Genomic DNA, 18,785 nt, shown 5'->3' with positions numbered 1-18,785 from the left:
TCCGGTCGGTAGTGTGAGGAGGGCAGGTGAGCTGATTTAGCCCCGGCGTCCCGGGGCCCTGCCATTATGGGTCCGCCCGCCGCTGTGTCACGCGCCGCGCGCGTGTTTTCCTGCGCTCCGTCGCTCTCGGCGGCCCGCGAGTTGTCGCTTCGATCCGCTTTCCGTCGTCCGATTTCTCGCCTTTGTCCTTTTCGTCGACTCCGCTATCGCTTCCTCTGCATCCTCTCAGGAAACTCCGGGTCTCGGCTCGGTGAGGCGCCACGCAATAATACAAAATATAACAAAAAGGATCAGAATATTGTAACGCAATTATATATGCCCCTGGAGATCTCGCATCGATTCGTTGAACCGTCCTCGGGCGTGAAAAAGGTCGCAAAACCCGCGCCTTGTGACGGCGGCGGGGCGCTGCAACGATGCAGCGAAACTGCAACGTCACAATATATATAATGCAATACGAGTAATTGCGTATAATCACAATAAAAAGTGCATATGCTTATAATCTTGTCTAAAAATGGCATGTTAAATCGATACTCGCATCTCTCGAAGTCTTCTCGAAAGTCTCGAAGTTTATTGTTAACTCTTTTCCGCGATGCCGATTGGTTCTCTTGGTGCGCTAACTTCGTGAGCGGCTGTCATTGCATATTTTGACAGTTGTCAAGAAGTTAATAGTAAAAAGCTAAATAGCGCGCGCAAAGCGCGCGTCTGTGATGTCTGGTGAATATAAAAACGGCAAATAAGTATAAAATTTTCAATTTACTTGTTCAAAATGCACAAATATTACTCAAAGATTTCCAAAATATTTGTTGTAAAATTTTAAGAAAAATTTTTGATGTATTGCTAGAAATGTTTAATGGAAAATTTTTGAAATATTTCTAAATTATTTTATGAAAGATTTCGTAATTGATCAAAAAAATTTTATAAAATATTTGCCATATATAGCAGAAATATTTTGTAAAAGATTTTTCATACATTTTTAAAAATATTTTTATAAAACATATTTAAAATATTTTTAAATCTTTCATGAAATATTTCATACTGGTCTAATAAAAATATTTCTTATTTTTGTATTGCAATCACTGTATTGTACTGTGTGAAGTTCACTGTGCGTCGTCGTGGACATCGATTTGAACGGAATTGCGTCGAGCCTGTCCGAGCATTTGGTGGTGGTTCCGTCATGGTATGGAGTGGAATATCGACGCACAGACGCACACACCTCGTCATCTTACCACCTCCTGGAATGACAGCGGTACGCTACGTAGAGGAAATTTTGCGTCCTCAAGTAATTCCGATGCGTCGTCAAATGGGGCGCAATTTTATTCTAATGCAGGACAATGCTCGCCCACACACTGCCAGAATTGTTCGTAATTTTCTTGAAGAAAACAACATCGAGGTGCTACCACATCCACCGGTAAGCCCAGATTTAAATCCTATCAAACATGTGTGGGATATGATGGGAAGAAGGCTTCGAAATTTGGAGAGACCGCCAACAAGTCTCCGACAACTGGAAGCGGCATTACAGCGAATATGGTATGAAATTCCTCAAGCCACAATTAGAAGCTGTATCAATATGCGTGAACGTCTGCAAGAAGTCATTCAAAGACGAGGCGGGAATACGCAGTTTTAAGTGCAAACGTACCTACAGCCTTCCCTGCCACCCAAAACACACACGCACACACACACACTACACACACACACACACACACACACACACACACACACACACACACACACACACACACACACACGATGGACAAAATCCGACCAGCAACCTCCCCGTGGTGTCCATCGGGTAATGCTAATGTTGGCGGTGATTGAATGCACAAAAATGCATAGGTAACTTTGATAAGCCGTAACTCGGCGAAAAAAAATCGTACGGACTTAATTTTTTTTTAATTTGCAGGGAAAAGTCCATATTTTACGATGCTTGCCATGATAGTTACGAAAAAAATTCATTCTACTCCGTAGAATGTGTCAAAGTATGCAATTTTTTGGAGACGTAACACGTCCTTACTTTTGGAAGAACGGCGGGAGGGGGGAGGCTAAATTCAAAATCTAACAATGGTTCCTTAAAGTACAGACTTCACCCTTTAAAATGAAAAAAAATCTTTCAGATATGTCCATTTTTCGCGGAGTTATGCTTATTTGAAGTTGGGCAAATTTTTGACGTAAATTTTTGTTGCGATAATTTTGTTGCCCAGTGTATATAATTAGCAAATTTTTCTTATTTCCTCAAACTTTACTTTTTATAAAAAATACAATGCAAAAATAATCTTTTTAATTATTTTTACAATGTGAATAGGTGAGGCAATTAGAGCCAAGCGCGGTAGTCAAAGCGCAAAACAATTTAAAAGTAATAAATAGATATATTAACGAACGTTTCGACACATTTTTCGTGTCCTCTTCAGCGTTAAAAGTTACATAGTCAAAAACGAAGATTTACAGAAAGTCGAGTATAAGGCGTAGTCATCGACAAATAAAGTATAAAGGACGCAGTCTAAGAATAAAATTAAATCAGGATGTACCATAGTCGAAAGCCCGACATGCCGGTGTGCAATCGCTCCACATCCATCTCATCCTCGAATAATCTCGCCAGGTTGAAAGACCAAGTGGGTGAAAGATTCGAACCATGCCTGTACCATTAACGAAGTCACGATGTGGCAAGGGCGTAAATTATCTATGTTGATTAGATGACTAATGAATTTACTTACGAAGCAACTGCAGACCAGAATATCGCACCGCGAAAGCGACAAACGCCTCACATTGTAACGAGCTAACCGTTCGACGCGTCGCGAGTGAGTGAAGCATCGGTAGGAAGGTTAACACAATATACACCGAGGGAGGGGATAGATTATCGTATACAGTCGTTCTAAATTTTTGACAGTCTCTCGATCACACTTAGATACGTGTCAGGCAGACCCTCAGCATCAGTCTGCAAATTCAACCCTTTCGCCTGCCTTTTTATACATATCATCTCAGAAACTGAACGTTTATAATAATAGGATTCGTGGTCTAAAATTTCAACGTTCTTCCAATCGAAATCGTGATTACATTCTACTCTATGCTCGGTTATGACAGAATGATTCGGAGTATTCCAATTAATATGATTACGATGCTCCCTAATTCTAGTTTGCAATTGCCTACTAGTTTGGCCCACGTAAGAAGCATCGCAATCATTACAATTAATCTTATATACTACGTTACATTTATTAGACCGTGGAAGACTATCCTTCTGCGCCTTGATGAATGTGCGCATCTTATTTAGGCTGTTATACGACAGTCTCACGTTCAATTCCCTTATGGCGTTCTTAAATTTTTCTGTAATCGTCGGGATGTACGGTAAAGTGAAAAAAGGAGCAACCTCCTCTTCATTCCGTCTCACATTCGTATTCGAGTCTCTGTTAAATAAAAACTTAAGACGCTCGCGCAAGATCCCATAGATGAATTCCAGTGGATAACAATTATTAAGTAAGATTCCAATGACCAGACTGAGATTCTTAGCATGCAAGGACGGGTGCGATAACAAAAATGCTCTATCTATTAAGCCTATGGCCGTCCCTCTTTTTTGGCATACCGGATGCTGCGACATAAAATTTAGATACCTGCCAGAAAAAGTTGGTTTATGGAACCAATCAAATGTTAGCCTATTGTTGTTCAATATCATCGTGATCTCCAAAAAATTTAACTTATCATCTTCACCGATTTCTATGGTGAATTTCAGCATAGGATGGAAGGAATTAAAAACATCTAAGGTATGCTGCAGCAAAGTCGACGGTGCCGCCAGTGTTATGTCGTCAATGTATCTTTTATAAAAAGGAGGGATGTATTTTAAGGTGCAAAGAGCTATAGTTTCCAAATCCTGTAACACAATGTCAGCAGCCATGGGGGAAAGAGGAGAACCCATGGGAACCCCGAAAGTTTGCCGATAAATGCTGAGGGTCTGCCTGACACGTATCTAAGTGTGATCGAGAGACTGTCAAAAATTTAGAACGACTGTATACGATAATCTATCCCCTCCCTCGGTGTATATTGTGTTAACCTTCCTACCGATGCTTCACTCACTCGCGACGCGTCGAACGGTTAGCTCGTTACAATGTGAGGCGTTTGTCGCTTTCGCGGTGCGATATTCTGGTCTGCAGTTGCTCCGTAAGTAAATTCATTAGTCATCTAATCAACATAGATAATTTACGCCCTTGCCACATCGTGACTTCGTTAATGGTACAGGCATGGTTCGAATCTTTCACCCACTTGGTCTTTCAACCTGGCGAGATTATTCGAGGATGAGATGGATGTGGAGCGATTGCACACCGGCATGTCGGGCTTTCGACTATGGTACATCCTGATTTAATTTTATTCTTAGACTGCGTCCTTTATACTTTATTTGTCGATGACTACGCCTTATACTCGACTTTCTGTAAATCTTCGTTTTTGACTATGTAACTTTTAACGCTGAAGAGGACACGAAAAATGTGTCGAAACGTTCGTTAATATATCTATTTATTACTTTTAAATTGTTTTGCGCTTTGACTACCGCGCTTGGCTCTAATTGCCTCACCTATTCACATTGTATTAATCTAGAGAGCCTATATGCTTTATTGTAATTATTTTTAGATTCTTTTTTTAAAATTATTTTTCCTGTATATACGAACACAGATTATACAAAAAAAAACATATATGGACATATTTCATATATAATTATTAGACATCGGATTTTTTATATGCAGATTGGTGGAGAAGAGCAATTAATAATTAAGATTATAAATTATTTATTATAATATCCAACATATTTATACCTAACATATGTTGCAGTATGAATATGTTGGATATTATAAATAAAATTTTAGGGTAAAACTTCGGATTAAGGGCGACCTCACCGATTTCAATGACCTTGATATATGTTGTCAAGGTCATGACCCCGAGTGACCTTCAGAAGGTTTTAGCCGTCGCTCGTTATTCGTTAAAAAGTTATATACAAAAAAATGAACGCGTGGTCGCCACGCGCGTTAGAAGTGAAACTTCTGAAGGCAAGGCTTTGCCATAACTTTTCTGAAATCAATACAAAAACAATACAACGTAATTAGTCACTTCAAGCCGCCCGCAACTCGAAAATGTAGTGTTACACGCATTTTTCACTATATCCGTCTCGCCAGTGCCGTACGCCTGATCAAATTTTTGTGACGCGTTTTCGAGTCGCAAAATCAAATTTACTTACCAATCCAAAAGGAGTTTCACTTTGTACGCCTGTTGGTCGAATTTTCGTGACACTATTTCGTGACGTTTTTTCATGTCGCACAATCGAACTCACTACCGTGCCTAAAGAAGTTTCACTTCAAAAAAAGTTTCGAAAATATAGCAGCTATTTTGAGTATTGGAAGGCATAAATGACTAATATATATATATGTCAAAATAGTTCAAGCATACACTTTCCACGCGAAACGAGGTGCCACATGGGTTCGTGGCGTGCTCTTTACAAGCTCGTTTATATATATATATATATATATATACATATATATATATATATATATATATATATATATCGTCACGTCTTTTTCACTCCCGGTCGTACCCGGGGCGTGCGACGGATCAAAAGGGGTCCGGGGAGAGAAGGGTGTCTCCGACAACTCCTCGCACGGCTCGGTAACCCGACGCGAAACTTTAATATTGGGCGCCAGACGCGTAGACACGCGTCCACGAAATACTCCAATACCGCGAAAATCCGGAAACACAAAACGCAAGAGATCCGGCGTGCGAGAGAGCGGCCAGCTCGACTAATGAGTGTGGGCGGGGTTGATAAAAGGGCAGCGCAACATTCGGCGGGGTGACGCGTAAATCACACTCACATTGTTAATGAAATTAGAGAACAAGGTTTATTGTAAAGAGTCGTGTAATGAATGAACAAAAGAAGGATGAAATTATGAAATTCAGACATTAATTGTGTAATTAATAAGCAAAAAAAAGATGAACTTATCAAACTCAGACATTAGATAAATTTTTCCGATTGTCAATGAACGCAGTTAGATAACGTAGTATGAAAGATTTTAGTCTCGAGCTTGGATGAAATACAGTAAACGGAACAGATTAAATACTACGTTAATTCACAGTAGACGCGCGGAATGCGTCGTGATCAAGAAAATTAAACTTACAACTAACATAGAATATCGGCAAAACGACACAGCCGAATATGAAATAACCGGAATAAACGCGAAATAATAGTATCAATAACACGAAGTATCGCGAAAGAGTAGTGGGCCACGCTCGGAGCGCGTGAACGCCACGTCCAAAACCGCACAGGAATTCTGTCGCCAGATTGTCTTAATCTAATGCCAGGATCTTAATTCTTAGTCTAACGCGAGTATCTTAATTCTTAGTCTAACGCGAGTGTCCTAATCTAACGCGAGCGACAATTGTAGCGCAAGCAATGTCCAAGCGCAACACGCTATTGCCAGCAATCCTTTAACGCGAAGAATGGGGGGCAGAGGCCCTCGACATAACGCAAAATACTGTAGCTAACGCGAAAATACGAAATTCTCGCAAGTAACAACGCAAGGTGTTAGAACTAACGCGAAAACACGAAATTACCGCGAGTAACAACGCAAAATACTATAACTAACGCGAAAACACGAAATTACCGCGAGCAACGGAGGAACGCAATAACGAACGCGAATGCCATTTTAACGCAAATCGTATCCTAACGCAAACACGGGCTGAACGCAATCATTCGCACGCGAAAATCGAACGGGACGCCACAATAAGTCACCGCGAATCATACGTTAACGCAGGGAACGGCCCAACGATTATTTTCTAACGCACTTGACATCCTAACGCCAAAATCCACCGAACGCGAATAACATTCCGACGCGAATAATCTCTGAACGCACTCATTCCAGCGCGAGAAACGACCAAATGCAATTATTAATCTAACGCAAATAATATCTCGACGCAAGTACCATCCGAATGTAATTACTCCAACGCGAAAAATTACCGAACGCGAGTGATACTCGGACGCAAGTATCCTAAGGCACGAAATTGCCGAGCACGAAATATTCGAACGCGATTACTGTCGCGTGTGGAATCTAAGTCCCGATCGAACGAATTGCGACGCATAAAGAAACGCGCGGTTGCGAACGCGAAGGTCGCGAGACGTGGCGAATTCCCGATATCGGAACTCGTCATCGACGCATCGCCCGCGATCTCCAGAGGCGCGCAACTTTCGGTCAAGATCCCGTGGCCACGAGACCATTCCGGTGCCCCTCGCTGTCGTTCTCGATCGCGAAATCTACGCCTGATCGGCGAGCAACGTCGACATTGAATTATTCCCGAGCGAGAGCGCAACCCGGAGGGCGGTATCGTGGCTTTACATGCTGAATATTACCGAGGCAACCTCACCGTTCTTCTGCTCTCCCTCGAAAGCTCCTCGCCGTCGCCCCAAGGGTCAGGAGAATCGCCAAGAAAATCGCCCGGTAATCGCCGAGAAAATCGAATCAATATCGCGACGGACAACTGTGACGCGTGCGTAGGCTGTCGAGGACGATCCAAGAGTGCTCCCGAAATTTCGCTCGATGGCGAAATCGATTGCGCGCCCCACCCCGGGCGTACGCAGCCGCTCGACGCTAACGCTCGGACCAATTAGGGGCGAGCCCGCAAGCTCGCGACGTATCCTTGCGCAGGGCCAACAATTCTGGCTCCCGCAGGGCGCTTAAGGTTTCCTCGCGCGCACGATGATTTCGCCGGGATCCTTCCCGGTAGCGGACGAGACGCTAATGTCCCCGTGTTTCTCGTTTCGGTCCGGGAATGGTGGCCATCCATCCCGGAGTCCTTTTTGCAGGTGAGGAGGGCAGGCGAAGTTCATTCCGCCCCGGCGTCCCGGGGCCCTGCCTTTACGGGTCCGTCCGTCACCGTATCACGCGTCGCGCGCGTGTCCTTCCGCGCTCCCTTGCGCCCGCCGGCCGGCGAGTCTCGCCGCGGTCCGCTCGCGTCGATCGATATCCTGGCTCGATTCCTCTCGGTCGATTCCGCATTTTACGATCCGCTGCATCTCCTCAGGAACTCCAGTCTCAGCTCGGTGAGGCGCCACGTATCAATACCAAATAACAAAAAAAAGGATCAAAATACGGAAACGCAATTATAATTATGCTCCTGGAGATCTCTCGCTCTGACTCTGTGAACCGTCCTCGGGCGCGAAACGAATAATTATCGAAAACCCGCGCCTTGTGACGCTGGCGGGGCGCTGCCACGATGCAGCGAAACTGCAACGTCACAATATATACATAATGAAACATTATATATTCTCTATTAATTTCCTGAATACACATATTTTATGTCATCTAGTAATACATAAAATGGGTCTCTGAATCGCTGAATGCTCAAAATAGCTGTTTCGGTGTTACAATGTAGAGTCTACATTGTAACACCGAAACAATAAAGAGTTGCGATCAAAATCCATCAAATTATTTAATAATTTTCCAAATAGACCGAATACTACAGAATGTAAATAATCAAGGTCAGAAGCTAGTATGTATATATATAAACGAGCTTGTAAAGCACGCCACGAACCCATGTGACAACTCGTCTCGCGTGGAAAGTGTATGCGTGAACTATTTTGACATATATATTAGTCATTTATGCCTTCCAATACTCAAAATAGCTGCTATATTTTCCAAACTTTTTTTTGTTAATAACTTTTTAACGAATAACGAGCGACGGCTAAAACCTTCTGACGGTCACTCGGGGTCATGACCTTGACAAAATATATCAAGGTCATTGAAATCGGTGAGGTCGCCCTTAATCCAAAGTTTTACTATATGTTTTTATATGAAAAATTTTTTACTGGGCCGTTCTCGCCTCTGCTCATTTCTTCATTTTCGTTGACTGTTAAGGGTATGCCGACCTTATAAAAGAACAAAATCGTCGTCTATGATGCATACCCACACAGCAAAATATATCTCCAAGATATCTAGAAGATATCTGAATAACGGAATATCTGATTGCGCAAGATATCATGAGAATATCTCAAAGACATCTCCAAGATCGTAAAAAGCCATGATAATTTCATCTCCAGATATGATATCTGATTCTGCATATATATCGGATATCTATACCTCATTAAAAACAGATATATAACATATCTGTTTTTAATGAGGTATAGATATCCGATATATATGCAGAATCAGATATCATATCTGGATATGACTATATAATATATATAGTATAGTAATATTCAATATTATTGTATCTACTATTAAATTATATACAATATTAAGGAATAAGTGTCAGGTGTCATAGAAAAGTCGTTCTTCACAAAAAATTATTTAATAAGTAAAAATATATAATTATATCTATCTCTCATACATTTTAATATCACAGCATATTATAATGATAATAAACTTTAGTCACATGAAAAAACAAAATTATAAAATTATATGAAGTTGTATAATGCAAAGCATATTACAATGCATTATATATAACTAAAAACTTTTTGATATTCTGTAGTATTACTGTGTGTGAGAAAAAATAAAAATATTACTTCTAATGTATAAAGCGCAATACTACATTCGTTAATTTTTTTTAATGACATTATAGGCTACTATGATACGAATCATCATCTGAGTCTTTAACATAAGGAACTAGTTTTTTATTATTAATATCGAGAAAGTGCTTGTTACTGTCATCTTCCACATCAGTTAAAGAAGCTTCACTTTGTTCACCACTTTCATTCAAAATAGAGGTTTCTTCCGTTTCAAACATACATATGTTCATGAAGATCTAAATTTCAATTCATTCTGCTACTTTGCTTCCCATCTGTCAAGAATAAAAAGAAATTAGAATTAACATAAACGAAAAACGAGATTAACACAGTAAGTTACTTACGTTTTAGCTCGGCCAATTGACTTATGAAGAAACTCTTTGATACCTGTAATAACATCTTCCTCAGTAGCATCAGGTGCAACCATTGTATCTATATGTTTAGTATGCCTAGTTGCACCTATACAGATAAAAATAAACATAATCAAAAAAGAAAAAACGATGAGCTATCACTATCTTAAAAGTTTGTACATATTACATCAACGTCGCCGTCTTCAAACTCTACTATACTAAACGTCATTGTTTCTAAATATACATAGAAAGAAAACAAAAATTTAAAAATTTTTTCTTATAATAAAATTAATTATATGATTTTTTAATATTTGTTTGCTAATTACATAATTATTGTACTAATGATGAAGCAAAGGAAACGTAGCATAACCATTCTTGAAAGGCAATGCTACACATTTCTGCTTGATTTTATTCACAGCCCAGCATTGTAATGATAATCCATAGACATGAAAGCAACCAAGATCAAATGATGGAAATGATGGGGGCAACAAATTTTCCATATGCAAAAATTTTCTACCTATTATCATATCGTTATCATCAGTGTTACTAGATGCAAAATTTTCACACAAAATTATAGTACAATCAACAAGAGTACAAAAAGAATCTGCTTCTTTTGATATATTTAATGATATGCCACCGGGTAAAGAAAGAAATTTAAACTGAAGAGAACAGCAAGTACTGACTAAAGGCCCATCAATATGAACACTTATGAAACTAATCTTTGAAACCTGAACATCTTTTTTATGTATACTATATTCCGAATATCGTCGCGCTATCTGTTGCAGAGGTTTCTCACCTTTTCTAACAAAATACTTGAAAATTTGCATAAAATTTTCTTTAAAGGCACTGAAATTGTCTCCCAGGTAGGAAACACAAGTCATTTTGACGTCAAATACTAGTCATGTTTGTACAAATGACGTCAAATGACCAAAAAGCGACTATCTCTTTAAAAATGACATTATACTGACGTTATTATGACGTCTATTTTTAGTCATTTTTGGTTAGGTTAGTCTATGACATCGGCGACTAATAATGGACGTTTATAAGACGTCATTTCTTAGACCATCTAAAGACGTCTTAAAGTCGTCCAAATAAGGTCTTTTTGTAATATAACTATTTTTACTTCTTAATATTGTTTAATAAAGTAATAATAAAACAAAAACCACAAAATTAACAACAATGTGTTTGTTTCGCAACTTTATGATTGAAGTGGCGAATTTATGGTATAAGTGGATATAGTTGCGTGTGATTATAGTTTTATGATAACTATTTCACGCAGTGTTATAGCTATCAAGAAGATTATCATTACAAGATTTTTGAACACTTTAAAGATGTACCTGTTATAGACAAGTACAGTTAATAAGGAAGCATCAGGGTGAGAAGATCGTCACTGTCCACTGGATCATCGAAGTCAAGCGACTCGGACGCGGTACTGTACTAGGATGGGTGACCGCCTTGAGAACGGCTATACGCACATGGCATGTAACGAAACAGTTAAAAAATTTTTTTTTTCTTAGATAAAGAAAAAGAACATTTTTTTATAAACGTTTATCAAGTAGACATTTTAACATTTTAATTTCATAAAAAACATTTCTAGAAACCGGTATGTCGTACAATGGACCTATTTTTGCCGCCAATAAGACGTCAGAAAATGACGTCAATTGTCTGTGACATTAGACCGTCATTTTAACGTCATTATGCCGCCAGTTAGTGACGTCAGGAATGGTCAGTAAAGGACCAAAATTTGACGTCAAAATGACTTGTGTTTCCTACCTGGGCTAGGTTACCAAATTTTAGAATATCTTGCGCTAAATGAGTTAGCCCATTAATGTTATGTCTAATGTATTCTTCACCATATAACAACTTAAAGCCTTCAACAAAGTTGAGAAGGAGTTGATGAGCATATAGTCATTGCATTTCAAACATAGGTTTGGGCTGGCTAATATACGGATTGCTACATGCAGAGACAGGAAATTATTATAAATATCTTCATTCAGATGACGGAATACAATGGGCCCTAAATATAAAAGAATTAATCTAAATTCAGTTGTTTTATATTTACGAACAAACTCTAGAGATCGAGGTTTTCTATTAAATTCAACAGGAATATTCTTTTTTAAACTGATTAAGTGCTGAGATATGTCACTTGCTAACTTTAAACCTATTTTAACTTTACGGGGACCAAATAAAATAAGCAGAAGTAATTTTTTCATAACCCCTAGACAGACGAGATGCATATAATCCAGTACGAAACAAGATACAAGACCAAGTCTTGGAATTTCATTTAAGATGGTAGTGTCTTTATGATGTTCTGCATGAGATTGCTCATGAAATTCTTCATCACTTCTTAGACCACAGTTGGATAGAGGAAAGGCTGTTCTATTGTTTAGTCTAATTCCACATTGTTTGCATTTTGTACATCCATAAAAAGCATTGTGACCACACATTTTTAGAACAAAATATTTTGCTGGAGCATCGCAACAAAAAAAACCAACCTTTACAACAATTAAACGATTATCGACTAATAATCCATTTTGACATAAATTTTTTAACTCATCAAAAAATTCTTTCAAAAATATATTACTACATTCTGGTTTTGAATACCCATGATATATACCAACAGGGAAAACATTTGAAGAACCTTCAACTGAACATAATATAGGCCACAATGTACTTGATGAAGATAAAGATATTGGTACACCATCAATATTAAATGTTAATTTCAGTTCTGTGATATTTGTGTCATTGTATAAAATACGAAGTTGTTTAGCAAGGCCATTGTGCCAATATTGTCCCGGTGGCACACTGCGAAGTACAATTAATTTTAGTGATGTTTTCATTAAAGTTCTTGAGTCTTTAGGTAATTTTTTGTCTAAGCACTCAGAATTTAAAATTGTAAGCAAAGATCGTAGTTGGTGATGATTTATTTTAATATCTAATGCCCACTGTGCAAGTTTATCCTCAAAATATAGAGTTTCACAATAAATATTAAATTCTTTGTCACTTTTATCATAATCATTGTCATAATCCATTTCATTACATTTCGCACAATGCTAGCAATAATTTTCATTGTGAAAGCATTCTCCACAATAAAGAAAGCATATACATAGATTACATTTTTCACCATAAGTCATGTACTTGAAGATATTTATCATAGGATAACTCATTTGATATTGCAGATAAATCCAAAGCCACAGAACAATCTGGAGTGATATTATCACCATGGAGACATAAATCATCATGATTATTATTTCCTTCTTGCTCATAATGCATACAATTCCAATCACATTGATCTGTCTCTCCAGTCAGAAATGATCCTTCGAAAAGACGTCGTTTCGATGTCGAAAACAAAGAGAGAGAGAGAGAGAGAGAGAGAGAGAGAGAGAGAGAGAGAGAGAGAGAGAGAGAGAGAGAGAGAGAGAGAGAGAGAGAGAGAGAGAGAGAGAGAGAGAGAGAGAGAGAGAGAGAGAGAGAGAGAGAGAGAGAGAGAGAGAGAGAGAGAGAGAGAGAGAGAGAGAGAGAGAGAGAGAGAGAGAGAGAGAGAGAGAGAGAGAGAGAGAGAGAGAGAGAGAGAGAGAGAGAGATTGATTGATTGATTGATTGATTAGATTTATTATGCCCAAGCAAGGCTAAAGGGCAAAAAAGTAATATAGCAGTTACAATAATATCACAATACTACAGCAGTTACAATACTACAGCAATTACAATAATATAGCAGTTACAAGATGCAGAGATACAATGAGATGTAAACAAAAGCGAAATATAGCGGTCAGAAGTTAGTATGATGTGCATGCTCTCTCTCATAAGGCAAGCAGCAGCAATCTCAATAATATACCCTGTAAAAAAACTAAGAACTAACGCAACTTAACTAATAATAAGTACAGTGAAAAAGAATAAGATAAGGAGCAGAATTACTAAAGAGAACTAAATAGTGTATATAAAACTAAGAACTAAGGCGCAGCGCAATTTACGAACTAATAATAAGGAATGAAAGCACTAGACGTTCTATACCAGAAACAATGTTATCCAATTTCACGTGCAAGCAAGTCGATATGTCCACGAAAGGAATAAGCGTTGAGTTCAGTAAAACATCCCAGAAGAATTATATGTTGATTAAGCCGAACGATCAAAGAACAAGGGACGAGCCGGTCGGACCAGTCAGATAAGCTTAGCTAGATCAGTGTCGGAATCAATGTGAATAACAGGTTGACCATCGGAAGACCTAACACATATTTGACCATTCCTTACCCAGACATACTTATACGACCTCACTTTAGCAACACTCTTAGCCCGTTGTAACATGTCGTAAGTGCTCTTGGATAACAACTCGTTTACGTAAATGTAACGATCTGAGTTACCACCGCATACGTCCTTACATTTGAGAACACCCTTTGCCCGCTTTTTTGAAATAACCATATCGCGCACGGCACTCGAGGCCAAGGTAACAACGACTGAGCCGGAAGATGCAGCAACAGTGGAAGTCGCCGACAGTGCCTTCTTAACAGTTCTGACACCGAGAATATGGCAAGACAAGTCAGGAACGTCCAATGCCTTTAGCACATTCTTGGCAAGCTCAGATGGAGCAACAGATAACGCCAATGGTAAACCCGAAATGATTAACTCATTTCCTCCATGAGATCCCTGAAATGACTGAGCAGATTTCAAGTCGTGAATTTCGCGAATAAGTTCAGCGCTATCTTGCTCCAATTTGGCAATGCGCTGACTATTCTGACCAACGGTGTCAGCAAGCCGATTTAATTGACTGAGTTTATCGCTTAGTTCTTTGTTGGTACGTTGCTGACTTTCAATAAAAGCAGAAAGCTTTACATCAGATTTTTTCATCTGCTCAATCAATCCGCGCAAAAGAGAGAGAGAGAGAGAGAGAGAGAGAGAGAGAGAGAGAGAGAGAGAGAGAGAGAGAGAGAGAGAGAGAGAGAGAGAGAGAGAGAGAGAGAGAGAGAGAGAGACCATCGTCACGTCCGCCACGTCGATGTTCGAGACGAAGGACGGCAGCCATTGTAATTCTAGAAGGATCTTTCTGGATCTATCGATACCACGAGACGGTATTATTGAGTTTTGGTCGGACTGGCCATCATTATGAAAGCGTAATCGATACGCGTTGACTGGTTCAGGTAACATACATCTTTTCTTTCTAAACTGAACGCTGGGCATTCGTCCATCAAAGAGATTGCTAGATTTCCGTCTAGCACAGGGAGAAAGGATTTAAGATCTTTTATCTCTTGCAGATTCACGAGTTAATGAGACACGGATTTATCCTTAACGATAAAAGCTAGCTATTATTTTCATAGTAACGTATATTTGCGAAGATACTGAGCTCAGATTAACGTACTTTTCAGTAATTATTGTGAGATTGCAATCCACTTTATTATCATTTGATTTATGTACAGAATTATTAAACGATCGAGTTAAAACGTCTAATACTGCGTTTACGAAACATATCATGTAAATCTGTATTGTTCTAACGATGAGATGCGTTATACTTCTTGCTATGTCAATTACTCACTTTGAGATTGTAAATAATTATCTGCGTTCATTAGGATTATTCGACGTTGCGTAAATATTAATATTCCGTTCATTGCGATATATTGCTTTCTATATATATATATATGTGTGCTTTGATTCGGGGGGGCTCCGTTTGCCTACATTCCCGATTGCCAACAGCTTCGTTTGCCCACAACATTTTGCCTACAGCTTCGTTTGCCAACATTCCCGATTGCCTACAGAGCGATTGCCTACAAGCATTATTGCGCACATGTAATAGTTAAAAATACGAAAGTACGTTTGCGCACATGACCAAACATATTGCACACATAACTTTATTGCACACAAGCAGATTGTACACATGACATTATTGCGCACACACACATTGCACACATGACTTTATTGCGCACATACACATTGCACACATGGCTATATTGCACACATAAAATAAAAAATCATATTAACACTTTGCACACATGACATTATAGCGCACATACACTTTGCACACATGACATTATTGCGCATATACGCATTGCACACATAAATTTATTGCACACATAAAATAAAAAAAATCATAATAATAATTAATACTTTGCACACACGACTTTATTGCGCACATACACTTTGCACACATAACATTATTGCACACATACACATTGCACACATAATATTATTGCGTATATAAAATAAGAAAATCATATTAGCACATTGCACACATAACGTATTGCACACATACACTTTGCACACATAACATTATTGCGCACATACACTTTGCACACATGACATTATTGCGCACATACACTTTGCACACATGGCATTATTGCGCACATGAAAATAAAAAAATCATATTAGCATATTGCACACATGACGTATTGCACACATACACTTTGCACACATAACATTATTGCGCACATACACTTTGCACACATGACATTATTGCGCACATACACTTTGCACACATGACATTATTGCGCACATGAAAATAAGAAAATCATATTAGCACATTGCACACATGACGTATTGCACACATACACTTTGCACACATGACAATTATTGCGCACATACACTTTGCACACATAACATTATTGCGCACATACACTTTGCACACATGACATTATTGCGCACATACACTTTGCACACATGACATTATTGCGCACATACACATTGCACACATAATATTATTGCGCATATGATAATAAGAAAATCATATTAGCACATTGCACACATGACGTATTGCACATATACACTTTGCACACATGACAATTATTGCGCACATACACTTTGCACACATGACATTATTGCGCGCATACACATTGCACACATAATATTATTCCGCACATAAAATAAAAAAATCATATTAACACATTGTACACATAACGTTATTACACACGTACGCTTTGCACACATAACATTATTGCGCACATACACATTGCACACATAATATTATTACGCATATACGCATTGCACACATGGCCGTATTGCACACATAAAATAAAAAAATTATATTAACACATTGCACACATAACATTATTGCGCACATACACATTGCACACATATATTCATCCTAAGTCTTATATGGAGAACAGAAAAGTCAAAATAATGTCACTTTGATGTCACATTGACCAAATTTACTGATTTTTTATCACGATTGAAATCTTGATCTTAGACGACTTAAAACAGATTTTATGCTGACACTTTTTTTTTATTATATCTTTTTGATTTTTAAAAAATGTGCTATCCCAGACAAAATGCATGTCTCAAATCGGGACAAATGACGTCTTAAAGACGTCATTAAGATATCTTCAAGACGTCTTATGATATGACGTCTTTAACACGTTTTAGGCTGGTATTCACAGTCGGTTAATATATTTAAGACCCGCGTCTTAAAGGTACAATCCTAAAGGCCATTGCACGTAACAAAGTTTTAGTCATAATCGTAAGGCCGTAAGAAAATAGACCAATCACACTCGATTATTGTCCTTGAGCTCGAAGAATAATCGAGTGTGATTGGTCTATTTTCTTACGGCCTTACGATTATGAGTAAAACTTTGTTACGTGCAATGGCTTTAAGATGTTATTAACCAATCACAGAGCCGTATTAGCATTTTAAAGGCCATTGCACGTAACAATGTTTTAGTTGTAATCGTAAGGTTGTAAGAAAATGGACCAATTACAGTCGATTATTCTTCTCGCGCTTGAAGAATAATCGAGTGTGATTGGTCTATTTTCTTACGGCCTTATGATTAAAACTAAATCTTTGTTACGTGCAATGGCCTTTAGATATTACTTAAGACGATCTTGAAACAAGATCCGACTATGAATACTGGCCTTTAAAACGGTCTTGAAATAACATCCGACTATGAATACCGGCCATAGTCTACTGTTCTTATTTCAAGACCGTCTTGAATAATATCTTAAGATGCTAATACGGCTCTGTGATTGGTTAATGACATCTTAAGATTGTACTTAAGACGGTCTTAAATATAAAAACCGACTATGAATACCGGCCTTTGTGATTAGTTTAAAACATCTTAAGATTGTACTTAAGACGGTCTTAAATACAATATTCAACTATGGCTGGGTTCGTCTTGACGCTTTCAACGCTGTAAGCATTATTCTATCTTAATTGTTGAACATCGAATATTAAACACATTCCATTTACAAATAAAAGGATATTAGGAAAAAAATCACTTCAGATCGCTTCAACACAATTATAAAATGTTCGGAAAGCTAACATTTTCCCTTGACAATTAATAAATAGTCGCAAAATGAATGTGACGCGAAGCCTAGTCGTGTGCAGCTTATAAACTTTGTTAAGAAAAAAGGTCATTTTTCGGACTATTTTATAAGTGTGCTAAAGCGATCTAAGGTGCAGTATCTTTAGCCAAATATCTTCTTATCTGCAAGTACCATCTAAGAAATACTATATATATCTTTCAACGTGTTGTTTCGCGCCTCTGACAAAACCTCTTATGGCTCTACAACAGCCGCAACAGTACGCAGTAAGCTGTTGACTAATGGGATTTTTACAATTCAAGAATAATCGACTGTGGTTGGTCAATAGCTTACTGCTCACGTCTTACTGCATACTTTTACGGCTGTTGTAGACGAGCCATTACACAATCTAGCATATGACCTCGGCGAGTATCTAGAAGTCTCAAGCTATAATGGTTGTGAGTAGTTGTATACGAAGATGAACGCATAATAAATAAAGGCAAAAAATAACAAATTTTTAAACAATACGTTAGTATTTTATTGTAGAATATATGTACTTATGTAATATATGTAATATATGGGCTTTTTATATATTAGTGTCTCTCTCTCTCTCTCTCTCTCTCTCTCTCTCTCTCTCTCTCTCTCTCTCTCTCTCTCTCTCTCTCTCTCTCTCTCTCTCCTCTCTCTCTCTCTCTCTC

At 38.4% G+C, this 18,785-nt stretch overlaps 1 long non-coding RNA gene across 1 annotated transcript; it reads right to left on the bottom strand.

The window, feature by feature from the left end:
* Positions 1–9,287: 9,287 nt before the first annotated feature.
* Positions 9,288–13,259, bottom strand: LOC139785296 (uncharacterized). The gene is made up of 2 exons (XR_011721878.1): positions 9,865–13,259; positions 9,288–9,795 (listed from the first exon to the last, which is right to left on the bottom strand). It is a non-coding gene; the product is annotated as an uncharacterized lncRNA (long non-coding RNA).
* Between the last annotated feature and the right edge of the window lie 5,526 nt (positions 13,260–18,785).

This window comes from Temnothorax nylanderi, unplaced genomic scaffold, assembly GCF_030848795.1.
Source record: "Temnothorax nylanderi isolate EJ_2023f unplaced genomic scaffold, tnyl_v1.0 TNYL_tig0772_pilon, whole genome shotgun sequence".
Classification (NCBI taxonomy): domain Eukaryota; kingdom Metazoa; phylum Arthropoda; class Insecta; order Hymenoptera; family Formicidae; genus Temnothorax; species Temnothorax nylanderi.
The sequence above is the reverse complement of the archived record's forward strand: the minus strand, read 5'-3'. Positions and strand labels throughout refer to the sequence as shown.